This window comes from Odontesthes bonariensis, chromosome 2 (genome assembly GCF_027942865.1).
Source record: "Odontesthes bonariensis isolate fOdoBon6 chromosome 2, fOdoBon6.hap1, whole genome shotgun sequence".
Classification (NCBI taxonomy): Eukaryota; Metazoa; Chordata; class Actinopteri; order Atheriniformes; family Atherinopsidae; genus Odontesthes; species Odontesthes bonariensis.
The window spans coordinates 39,434,510-39,447,924 of NC_134507.1; the positions used below are offsets into that span (position 1 = coordinate 39,434,510).

The 13,415-nt window shown below is 44.0% G+C and overlaps 1 pseudogene; it reads right to left on the minus strand.

Annotated features, from left to right (window-relative positions):
• Positions 1-322: 322 nt before the first annotated feature.
• Positions 323-500, minus strand: LOC142370381 (U2 spliceosomal RNA; annotated as a pseudogene).
• Positions 501-13,415: the final 12,915 nt, after the last annotated feature.

Sequence of the window (13,415 nt, forward strand, 5' to 3'; positions counted from 1 at the left end):
CATACGTTTCCCCTATTTCACCAGAGAGTTGGCTTGAGAGGCTGATGTTGAGCCTGCACGTCGACTTCCCTGATGTGATTGTTCTCTGCAGCTGAAAATGGGACTCTCAGATAACTTAGTGTGTGTCTGTCAAGCACCTCTGTTCTCTGTGTGTAGTTTGGTGTTCATGGTCATACAGAGAAACCAGGGAAGCTCAATCCCACGACATGCTCATAAACTGCGTCTTTTCTAAAGATTATAGTCCCATTTTAGAAGTCAGAATACAACGGCTCCCTGAAACTACCACCATGTACCGCTGGTTTTGTTATTTCACAAGAGTTGGGAAGAGTGCACCGTTCCCGGCGGCACTGCAGTACCGGGTCGATGCGTGGAGTGAACGGAGCAAGCCCCTTTTTCAACCCCTGTGCCTAAAAATCCATTTAATATGTAGTCCTCATATAGAGGACGTATCAGATATTAAACTGATAAGAACAGATTTTTTTTCTTTTGAAAAAATTTATTGACACTAATACATCACATTTTCATAAAAACTTCATATTTAAGACATATGTTTTACCTATGAATAAAAACATCAATAAATAAGTGTAATCTGTATAACCACATTTAAAACAAACAACAATAAAACAATTTTTCCATGGGATATTACAGATAAGGTCAATGTTGTCTAAGGTAAAAGTTACATGTGAAGTAGTTCTCATGCGAGTAGCAGTTTGTATTGAGTGTCTTTAAAAAGGATTGCATTAGTTAAAATGCTCTCTTCCAAGTCCATTTTTTGTGCAGGAGCGCAGTGAGTCCCTACCCAGGGAAACTCATTTCGCTCCCCCAAACAGTAGGTCTCTCGAGATCCTGTCGTGGAGCTCAGAGGAGATCCCCACCCTGTTGCTCCTTCCCACCTGCCTCACCCGGAGAGCCAGGCCGTCGCTGCTTTGACCTTTTTGTGTGTAGCTCCGGCTCCTTCATCCGAATGGGCACAGAGGCGATTCTTCTTTGTGGATGTGTCCTAGGCCCGCCGCCTGCAGCTCCGGCCGCTTGAGCCGCCGCTGCGGCCATCCGGATCACAGCCACGGGGGGGATCTGCATGCGCTTCCTCACCAGCAAGTTCCTGGAGGTCCACATGGCGTCTTTCATAGCGGCTAGGGTGAGCCACTGCTTGGCAAAGTCATTCTTTTTTATTTTTGTTTGGCTCACCCCATAGAGCACGAGTTGTGCTGTGAGGACCTCCCTTGCTGGCAAGTACGGGAATTGCAAGGAGCCGGCTGTTGCCCACTGGTCTGCAGCAGCGCTGCACTCCCAGAGCAGGTGCCTCACCGACTCGGGCGCGCCACAACCAGGTCGCGGGCAGGTTGAGATCGCTGACATGCCCCGGGAGTGCATAACGGACCTGACTGGCAGGATCTCATGAGCCACCATCCACGACAGGTCCCGGAGTCTGTTTGGGAGAGCGGAATGGTTGACGTTGCACCAAACTGTTGAGGGCTCGCCGAACGCGAGCCCACGCACTGGACTCACTGGTTCCCGCTCCTGCACAACAGAAATCAAAGAGCGGTGGTTTGTTAAAACATGCAACTCCTCTGCCTCCAAGTTAAAATGCTTTAAGAACGTCTGGATAAAAGCATAGGATGGTGGCAGGCTAAAAGACACGGGCACTTTTAGGTCGGTAGGTAAAATCTTCAGTCTTCTGAGGTAAGAACCCATCCAGAATCGTGTCATTGCTTTAGTTTTGGGGTTTCCGGATTGGTCTGTGGCCTGTAGGATGTGCAGTGTAGTGTATCTGCTTCCTAAAAACAAATAAAAATCAGGCACTCCTTTTCCTCCTTTCTCTTTTTGTTTCTTCATTACATCTCTCCTCAGTCTTTCCCACTTGGAGCCCCACAGAAAATAAAAAATGGCTCGGTCCAGGTCTAAAAGCACTTTCCTAGGTGGGATAAAAACAGAACTGATTAGTAAAAGCAAAGGTAAAATCACGGCTTTGATGATTAAAACCTTTCCTTCAATGGTCAGTCCTCTAAGTCCCCAGTATCCTAGTCTTTGCTTTACTTTCCCTACCACGTCTGGCCAGTTTGATGTCCCTCCCCCTTCCTTGTCAAAATTAATCCCCAGTATTTTCTGTTTTGTCTGGGTTATAGTCACGGGGAGTCCTGCAGTCTCAGTCGCTGTCCATGGCCCGTAAAATTGGGCTTGGGTCTTGTTTCTGTTTAGTTTTGCCCCAGAGGCCCGTCCATACCAGTCAGTCAAGTCCAGAGTCCTGTTGATGGATATTAGGTCTGTACATAAAATATTCACGTCGTCCATATATAAAACACACTTTGTCGATAGTCCCCCGCTCCCCGGGACTCTCACCCCATTTATTCGGTGGTCCCTTCTCAAGCTCTGTGCTAGTGGTTCCACACAGATGATGTAGAGGAGGGCAGATAACGGACAACCCTGACGGACACCGCAGTGGATGTTTACTGCTTTTGTCAGATGCCCGTTAACAAGGAATTTGCTGGTAATGCCCCGGTACAGCAGACCCACCCAAGCTATAAACCTTTCTGGGAACCCCATTTTTTGCAGTACCTGGAAAAGGTACTGGTGCGAGACCCGATCAAAGGCTTTCTCAAAGTCTAAATTTAGGACTGCTAGCCGAATGTTTCTGTCTCTCGCATAACAGATGGTGTCTCGGATCAGTACGAGGCTGTCGGTTATCTTCCTCCCCGGGATGGCACAGGCTTGATCCGGGTGAATCAGGTCTTCTAAAAACAAGGACATACGTGAGGCTAAAAGTTTACTAAAAAGTTTGCAGTCAAAGTTTAAAAGTGTAATCGGCCTCCAATTCTTCAAGTCAGTCTTGTCTTTTTTTTTGTGAAGAAGAGTCACTATCCCTGCTCTAAAACTGTCAGGAAGTCGCTCAAGTTGCTCAAATTCCATAAAAACAGTAAACAAGTCAGGTGCTAAAATATCCCAAAAGGTCAAATAAAATTCCAAGGGAAGTCCATCTTGTCCTGGGGACTTCCCTTTCTTAAAATTTGTGAAACATTTATTTAACTCTGAAATTGTAAAATCTTGGGTTAAAAGGCACACTGTCTTTTACTGTTTTTTCTATGAAGTTTAAAACTTCTGTCATGGTGTCCATTTCAACAGGTTTTTGCTCGTACAGTTCACGATAAAATTGTTCAACAGCTTCTTTAATTTCTTCCATTGAATCAACTGTGCACCCGTTCTCTTTTGTTAGCTTTAAAATTGCCCCCCCTTTATTCACAATTTTCTTAAAAAAATACCTTGTGCACTTCTCTCCTTCCTCTATTTCTCGTTCCCTGCTTCTTAAAATGACACCCTTACTTTTAATGTCTGCTAAAACCGACATCTCTGTTTTCACTTGTTTAATTTCATCATTAAAATCCATCCCTTGTTGGTTTAATTTAAAATAGCGCTGTAGTCGCTTCTGCAGTCCCATCATGCGTCTGTTTTCCCTATTCTTTTTTCTCCTACCTGCCTGTCTAAAGAAAGTCTGGGTCTTTTCCTTCACCATTTCCCACCAGTGTGCACGTGTATCGTAAAAGTCTTGAAGGGTCTGCCACTCGTGGTACTGCTCCCGGTACTGACTAACTATTTCATTTTCTTTTAAAAGGGAGCAGTTTAGTTTCCACAGACCACTTCTGGAAGTCACACCCGAAGAGAGTGATAGGGTGCAGGAAAGCATCAGGTGATCGGAAAAGAAAACGGGGGTCAATCTAGCATCGGTTGGTAGGCAGTCCCGTGTAAAAAGGTAGTCTATACGAGAGGCTCTGGTGCCATCACCACTGAACCAGGTGAAGCCCTCCTCTCTGGGATGCATGGTTTTAAAACAGTCCTGAAGTTTAAAATCCTTGCATATGCCCTGTAATAAAACCGATGTTTTGACAACTTTAAAAAATTCCCCTGCTCTTTTTCTGTGACTCCTGCTTAAAATACAGTTAAAATCACCCCCTAAAACTAGTGGTGCCCTACCTAGCATGTGGGACTGCAGGTCTTCTAAAAGGTCATACCGGTCATTTTTTTCGTTAAAGCCATAAATATTTAAGAGGTTAAAATCTTGTCCCATAAAAGTCAAATGTGCTAAAAGTGCCCGTCCGTCTCTCACCACAGTGCTGCCCTTCACCAGAACCTGAGGGTTTTTGATCAAAATGGCCACTCCGTCATTTTTGTTTTGGTTGGATCCACTCCACAATGATGTCTGTGGCCACATCTCCTCCCACTGTCTGTAGTGCTTTAAAAACGGTAGGCCGCATTCCTGTATTAAAAGAACATCTGACTTAAAAGAACTAAGAAAGGATAAAACACTCTGGGCTCTAACTTTCGACTTTACACTTCTCACATTAATAGTTGAGAGAGTGAGTGTCATGAGTATGGTTAAAAACAACAGGTATGACATCTTAAAAGACTAAAAGAGGGTTAAAACATTTAAAATGTCTTAAAAGCAGTTATGTAATTTCTTGTGAATGGAGCTCTTCCTTCACTTCTACAGGTGAGAGGCGAGGGTGTTGAGCTCTATTCCCCGGTCGGACTCTGGGGGTTGGCCTCTGTTGCAAGGTTTTCTTAAACTTTGAGTCTCTAGGGGTTGATTGCAGAACTACATTTAAAAAAGAGACCTCATTTGGTGAATTGGAGGGGAAGACTCTGGGCTCCTCCACAGATGAACTGTCTGAGGTAGTCCCAGCTCTTCCCCTCTTCTCTGAGACTATAGGAGAATCAGAGGACAATTCTGATGCAAGCCTCTTTGTTTGCTGGGCATCGGGGAGGGAGGCATCCTCGCTATCATCGTGTGATTGGACTTCTTCACATTCTGAACTAGCTCCGCCTTCTGCCTGCACCACCTCCTCCTCTCCAGAACTCTCCATTGGTGGGGGTGTAGCAGGCCCCTCCCCCTCCTCGGCCTCACCTGACTGCTGTCCACCATTCAGGGATTTTGGCGGGAAGTTTGAATTTTCCAGCCCAGCTGTTTCAAGTAGCTCGTTAACTGCCTCGGTCTGCCCTCCATTTCCTTCCCGCGTTTTTTTTGGATTTCAATTTGTTGGCAAAGGATTTTGGGCAATCTCTGGTGGTTTGATTCTCCACAGAGATTGCACTTTCTGCCATGAGTACACTCTTCGAAGGTGTGACCGATTCCTCTACATTTGCTCTACATTTGTACAAGTATTTAAAACATTACAACAATACATGCCCAGTAATATTGTTGTAATGTTTTAAATACTTGAGTGCAGTTTTTCTAGAGAAGATAATTGTTTTGTTTATGAGATTATCGTCCATCGACTCTTTTGGGCTTTCACATGCGCGAGCCTACCAACAAGAGGTAAGTGACATGCTGTTTATAAAGTTGTTTTGTAACGTCCCCATGCCAGTAATGTGAGAACCATGCATATGGTTTTGATGGTAAGGCTTGTGACTTTATTGTCGGATGGTTTATAAAGTGGTGTGACGTTTCTGCAGTGTGCAAGTTGTTGTTTTACGTGGAAGGGTTAGCTCTTGCCCCTTAGCCACCACGTATTAGCCTCGCATGACAGGGTGTCCGAACAGCGCGATCTCCACACAGGGAGCGCAGATTTGCACCTCTCTGTGTCCTACTATCAGTATTTGACAACCTCTAGCAATGGAAACGCGCTTCAAATGCCCGAGTTCCCCTTTAAAGTCCAACATGGATGCAGCAGGGGACTTCCTGCACACAACACCCTACAGCAATGTAGAAGTAAAAAGCATTCTAATTCATCTAATCTAAAAACACATTCTAATCAGAATCAGAATGAGCTTTATTTGCCAAGTCGGTAGGCACATACAAGGAGTTGTTTTCTCTGGTTTAAACATGTAAAAGGCCACATGAAGTTTGGAGGTCTGCAGCAATTGACTCTGCAGAAAGGTCGCCAACCTTCTGCAGAGTCCATTGCTACAGACCTCCAAACCCGCTCTGTCATTTTACGTGGCCGACCACTTGGTGGCTGAGCTGCTGGCGTTCCCAGTCGCTTCCACTTTGTTCTAACACCACTGACAGCTGACTGTGGGATATTTAGGAGCGAGGAAATGTCTCCACTGGACTTGTTGCACAGGTAGCATCCTATCATGGCACCACGCTGGAACCCACTGAGCTCCTGAGAGCGAGCCATTCTTTCACAGATGTTTGTAGAAACAGTCTGCATGCCGAGGGGCTTGAATTTCTACACCTGTGGCCATGGAAGTGATGGGAACACCTGAATTTAATTATCTGGATGAGTGAGTGAATACTTTTGGCAATCTAGTGTATATTATACAGACATAAAATGGCAAGTGATCTGACACAATCGAGAAAGAGATTAAAGAAATAAACAAGGAGTAAGAAAGGGGTTTAATATCTAGCTGCAAGGTATTATGGGACATAAGTGCTGTTTGTTTTGGCAGGTGCTGATTGTGACTGATGAGGCAGCTGGAGTGGAGGTGATGGGCGTGATGGAGAGCAGCACAAGGGGGGTGCTGGAGTTCCTCATGTCCAGCACCGAAGTGTTTTATATTTCCCAGGACTTGTGGGAGCCCTGGAAAAGGGTAAAGTCTTTCTAAATATAAAATATATTGGGAACAAAATCATTAACATTGAGGCAGTGGAAAGACCCTGCCCTCTGGCAGAATAAATTTCATATATATGTATATAGTTTACACATAGTTAATATTGTTTTATGTTCTATTTTTATTAATGACGTTTCTTTGAAAATATAATAAAAATGAATTTAAATCCAGCATTTGGCTCAGTTGTATTGCTGTGGTAATATAGTCTGTGAAGATGAAGTGAAGATAAAAACTCTCCCAACCAAGGCTCAGCTCTGAAATACTACTGACAGGAATTTCAGATGTGAGATGGTGACAGAGGGAGGACACCTGGAAGAAACCCTGGACAGAATCAGACTTCAGATTTATTCATCTATTCAATAAAGATATATTTCAGTACTCTGTTTTAACGTAACATATAACAGTACGGATGCACATGTTCATTTATTTGTCATTTCAGTTCAGTTTTATTAACAAAGACACAATTAAAAGAAGTAGCTTAGCTAAGGAATCCTACAAAATGCACCGTACCTTCTGTTCAATCCCAAGCATGCACAGAACTGTGGGAAGAAAAAACTGAGTTTTAACAGGAAGAAACCTCCATCAGAACCAGAACCAGGAAGGGCGGCCATCTGCCTGGAGCAGCTGGGGCTGAGAGGACAGAAAAGAGGGGACAACAAGCAGCGTAACACCAGGCCAGGGACACCTGCTGAGAGAGAGGAACAAGTTAATGACAACAATGATGTCACATGTACATGGAGAGGAGAGGTGCATCATGGGAGCTCCCCCAGCAGGCTGGGCCTATAGCAGCAGAACTATGGGATGTTTCAGGCTCAGCTGAGCCATCCCTAACTATAAGCTTCATCAGAAAGGAAAGTTTTAAGCCTGATCTTAAAAGTAGAGAGGGTGTCTGCTTCCTGAAGCCAAACTGGCAGCTGGTTCCACAGAGAGGGGCCTGATAACGGAAGGCTCTGCTCTGCCATTTACACAAAAGGGGGAGATTAACATTATGCAGGACAGGTCCGATCCCTCGGTCAGTATATATCTCATGCAAATTTGACTGTATCCATTGAACTTATGATAGAATCATGCACCGTATTAGTCATTTTGGGGAACTCTGATTAAAGTTTTAATAATGTCTCTTGCTGAGATTACATTTTATAACATTTAAGTCTAACACACCATGTTACTGTGATAAAATTAAAGGTTACGACTCTTAAATAACAGTACAACAGCTACAAGAGGTCCAGGTTACACATATAACAGGGCTAAAATTGACAGGATTTCAGGTGAAAAACACTTTGAAAGATGGAAGTTGTAACAATCCTAAACCTGTCACTTGATTTCATTGTAAGACACAATTTTTTTTTGTTCTATTAACAAAATTTCAACAAACTTCTATAACTGCTTAACTTGACGGATAAACATACATTTATATTTATACATAAATATCTGTTGTTGTAATATAATGTAAATGTAATATAAATATCGCAAGTGTTTCCAGTTAAAGCGAGTCTGCCATGTCAGCAGAAAGTATTACCTTATTGCTGAATATACTGTCCTGTTCCTGTGGGCAGTGTCAGTGATTGACAGATAAAGCAGCCAATCAGCACATGATGTTCACTGCAGGGCAGCTGCTTACTCGTGTGTACAGTATCTGACTAAATACATCCCAAAGAAGGAAAGTGGTCTGTCAGAGTACCTGCAAACTGTCATGGAGAATTCCAACATGGACAGAGTTAATGAGTGTCATGAGTTTCTAGCTATATAGTTACTCTAGATGGTATTTCCTTGGCTTCTAGTTCTACAGTGAGGAACCTTGGAGTTATTTTTGACCAGAACTTATCATTTGACTCACATATAAAACAGGTTTCTAGGACTGCCTTCTTTCACCTTTGTAATATTGTTAAAATCAGGAACATCTTGTCTCAGAGTGATGCAGAAAAACTAATTCATGCATTTGTTACTTCAAGATTGGACTACTGTAATTCTTTATTATTGGGCTGTCCCACATATTCTCTGAAAAGCCTTCAGTTGATCCAAAATGCTGCAGCCAGAGTTCTGATGAGAACTAACAGGAGAGATCATATTTCTCCAGTTTTAGCTTCTCTTCATTGGCTCCCTGTTAAATTCAGAATAGAATTTAAGATTCTTCTCCTCACATATAAAGCTCTTAATGACCGAGCTCCATCATATCTTAAAGATCTCATTGTAAGATATTTTCCTAACAGAGCACTTCGTTCCCAAACTGCAGGTTTACTTGAGGTTCCCAGAGTTTCTAAAAGTAGAATGGGAGGCAGAGCCTTCAGTTATCAGGCCCCTCTCTTGTGGAACAAGCTGCCAGTAAATGTCCGGGAAGCAAACACCCTTTCCACTTTTAAGACCAGGCTTAAAACTTTCCTTTTTGATAAAGCTTATAGTTAGGGATGGCTCAGGTGATCCTGAAACATCCCATAGTTAAGCTGCTATAGGCCTAGACTGCTGGGGTTCTCATCTGACAGCTCCCAGGCTCAAACCGTCCTGAGAGCGTGAAAAGCATTATACAAACACACAGAGACTAATATGAGAAACACACTGAGGAGATTGAGAATGCACTTGTAGAGTTTGAGGAGAGCAGAGAGCATGTGATGGATGAATGGTGGAATCTGGCTCCTGAATCTGAAGTTGTGATGATGAGCTGCAGCAAAGAGAGCCAGACGATGAGCAGGAACATGTGCCCGACTATTGTCCTCAGTCTGCTGCTGTGACAGAAATGAGAGCCATCAGAGAACCCCCAGCTGTGGATCCAGCTGTGCTGCGGCAGATGTATCAGAACCTGAAGCAGAAGCAGGCCTGTGTGTTCCATGCTATCAGAGACTGCTGCATTAAACTTGTGTGTGGCCTAAATCCAGAGCAGTTTTTCTTTTATGCCAACGGTGGTGCAGGAACAGGAAAGTCCCACCTGATGAAATGCATTTACTCAGAGGCATCTAAGATACTGAGCAAACTGCAGCTACATGCAGAGGAGTTTGACATATCAAAGCCAACTGTTTTACTCTCTTCTTTCACTGGAACTGCAGCTTTCAGCATCTGTGGCACAACACTGCACTCTCTGCTGAAGCTTCCACGCAGTCTGAAAGCACCAATCCAAGGACTCGCTAACCAACTGAATGAACTCACATCTGAACCTTTTAATGCTCAAATCATCATTATCGCTGAGATCTCCATGGTTTCAAAGCCTCTTTTTGCTTATGTGGACGCAGGACTGAAACAGATCAAAGGCAATCAGAGAGCGTTTGGTGGAATGTCAGTTTTAGCTGTTGGAGATTTCTATCAGCTGCCGCCTGTGCGCCAGTCTAAACCTCTGTGTGTACACGACCCAGCAGATACTGACCTGTGGCAGGAACATTTTCAGATGATCACTCTGACTGAGATCATGAGACAGAAGGATGATGTTGCCTTTGCAGACGTGCTGAACAGGATTGGGGTGAAACCAAAGGCAGATGAGCTGTCTCAGGCTGACAGAGATTTGTTGTCACAGGCCATCACTGAACCAGCTCTTTGTCCCACTGAGCTTCTGCACATTTTCCCCACCAATAAGTTGGTTGATGAACACAACTCAGCGACACTGGCTTTGTTCCATTCCAACATTATCACGATGGATGCAGATGACTTCCAGAAAGATCCCGAACAGGCAGAATGGCCCGTAAAGACACACCATGTAAGGGAGGCCGAAATGATTTCGCCCACACTCTGAAAGCTGCTGAAGGGGCTCGTGTCATGCTCACCAGAAACTTTGACATTCAGAACGGTCTGGTTAACGGGGCTTCTGCCACACTGATGTGCATAGTGACTTCTGAGGATGATCAACACATCACTAAGCTGGGCCTGAGGATGGATAATCAGACAGGTGTAGCAAGAATCCAGAGTGGAGCTCCAGAATCTGCCAATCTGGTTTACATGGAGAGAGCAGAGGAGAAGCTGAAACAGAACGGAGTGCTACGCAGACAGTTTCCTGTGACGCTGGCGTTCTCCTGCACTGTCCATAAAACCCAGGGCCTCACCACACATGCAGCCGTGGTGTCCCTGCAGAAAGTCTCTGAAGCAGGTATGGCTTATGTAGCTCTCAGCAGGGGGACGTCTCTCAGTGGGCTGGATTTACTGGATTTGGATGAAAAGAAAATATACGCCAATGCTGAAGTGAGCGCAGCGCTCCAGACCATGAGACAAGCCGATGTGGATCACATGATGCCTCTTCTTCAGGTGAGAGAAACAGTACACAGGCCCGACACTCTGAGCCTTGTTCAGCACAACACAGAGGGACTGCCATCTCACATCGGTGACATCAGGAGACATCATGAGCTGTGCCTGGCAGATGTCCTGTGTCTGACAGAAACTCACCTGCAGGGCTCCTTTGTTGCAGACAGGCTGCATCTGGACGGCTACAACATGTTCAAGCGCAACAGACACACGTCCTACACTCAGTATCCTCAGATGGCCAGCAGAGCAGGTGGCGGGGTTGCTGTCTATGTGAGAAAGCACATTCAGGTGCGTGAGAGACAGTATTTGCAGAATGTGACTGATCTGGAGTTTGTGGCTTTGAAGGTTGAGGCTCCAGTCTGTGCAGTGATTGCAGCTGTGTACAGACCTCCTGACTACAGTCTGAGACCGTTCCTGGAGAACCTGGGAAGCCTTTTGGATGGACTGTCACCCTGTTATTGTGTGTGGAGACTTCAATGAGAATCAGGTACTCAGGTCAACAAAGCCAGTTCTAGATGTGTTTCAGTCTAAGGGATATGTACAGCTGATCACCTCTGCCACCACAGACAGGAACACGCTGCTTGACCTTATTTTCATCTCCCAGCCACAGCGATGTCTCCACTCAGGTGTCATGAGAACGTATTACAGCTATCACAACCCAGTGTTCTGTGTCCTGTCCACCAGGGAACCATGAAGAGGTCGCTGAGTCTTAAAAATCATGACAAATGTAAACAATTACTGCCTGAAGTTCGTAGTTTTGGTGAAGAGATAATAATGTTTTCTTCAGAAAAGTAAAAGAAAAGTTTTATCACAAAATCTGAAGAGCTGAAATATGCTATTGATATTTAACAGAATCGGATAATGACTTTTTCCAAATACTGTATTTTTTCTCAATATTGGACGTTTCTCCTCATAAAATATTATTGACAGCTAATATAATACTTATAATATAACCCTCATACCTGATTTAAAACACAACTTAATTTCTGAAAAGGGACATTTTTGTCCCCTTTTAAAACCAACTAAAAACATCATATATTAATTAGTGGTGGGCCGTTATCGGCGTTAACGTGCTGCGACAATTTGAGAGTGTTATCGGGCGATATAAAAAATATCGCCGTTAATCTATTCTCAAAGTTGGGTTGGGAACTGGGTCAAAATAGGTAGCCTAAGCAAACTGTGATGACTTTTACCTTGATATTTTAGCTCGGGTGTGGGCTGATGTACTTTGTCTGCCGTTAGGTGTGATTAAAACAGAAGAACGCCACTTTGCAGAAGCCTGTGCTAGGCAGTTTATGGAGGTCGCTAATCTGTGGGGGATAGTTGACAAAATCTGCCCTGTTGGAACAGACAGCGCTCCTAATATGGTGGCCGCAGGGAGGATACTGCGCGTGTGGCGCAACAGAGACGCACTGCACACAACGCTATCTCAACAGCAGCACCACCTGGCCCTCCCAACAAGTGCTGAATATGAGAAGTTGGCGAAGCTAGAGAAACTGCTGGAGCCATGCATGTGAATAAACTGGTCTGCCTGCTGCGTGTACACCAAGAGCAACCTCGCTGGAGAAGCTTCGCTTGAGAATTTGCTTTGGTAGCTTTGGTAGCTCGTGACGTCACATTTAGAATGTTCAATTCTTAAAGGCCCCGCGGCTGTGCAGCACCCCCGCAAGAAAAAAACATGAGGAAAGAGAGGGCAGGGACACGAATAAACATGTTGTTATTTACAATTTGTTATACAAGATATACATCACGTTACAAATGATGTAAAACTACATTAGGTACACCTGAGAAGAGCAGGAATAGCAGAGGCAGCTGTGAAAAAGAAACTAAATTCGAAATAAAATCCGAAATAAAACTTATTTGCAGTGAGAAAGGTATGCGTGGGGTTACTACACTATTGTATTGAAGCACTCGACACGGCAATTGCAACAGTCTCAGGATTAAACGACTATTGTTTGGATAGGAACTAAAGTTTACACGTCTGTTTCCGCGAACCCCGCGGATTGTCGGACCCCTGAATGAGCCATTTTAATCTAGATTAATCTAGATTAATTTCAAGATTTCAGTGAGATTAATCTAGATTAAAAAAATTAATCTATGCCCACCACTAATATTAATATTTTTCCACTTTATTTTTCACAAACCTTTTATTCCACTTCAGTTCTAATCATAACTACCAAGTTTTCAATTATTTAAAGAAAATGAACCCTTTAGATGCCAATTTGAACTTTTTAGCCCAAATTTCAGCCTTTAGGTGCCAGTATTTTCAAAATATGGAATGCTAAGTGGAATTATTGAGTAGGGATAATTATGGTCTGGGATATAGCTAAAGCGGAACAAGACAAATATTCTCTCTGCCTTCTGCTTCTGCACAAGAGAAACAACAAAGAAAGCAGAGTGCTGCTGAGATAACAGCAGCTGAGTCCAGAACTCATTAATACAACATGAATAACAGGAAAGTCTCTGAGGACATTAAACAGCTTTGGCTTGTTGTCAGATTCTGATCCATTCATGAAGCTAAACTGGTGGTTTGGTGCTGCAAACTGGTCCCAGCAGCTGGACATCAGTGGTTGGACTGGTGGACTACCTCAGTGAAGAGTAGAGGACATCTGGCTCTGCTGGAGACTCTGAAAACAAACACACACAGTTCC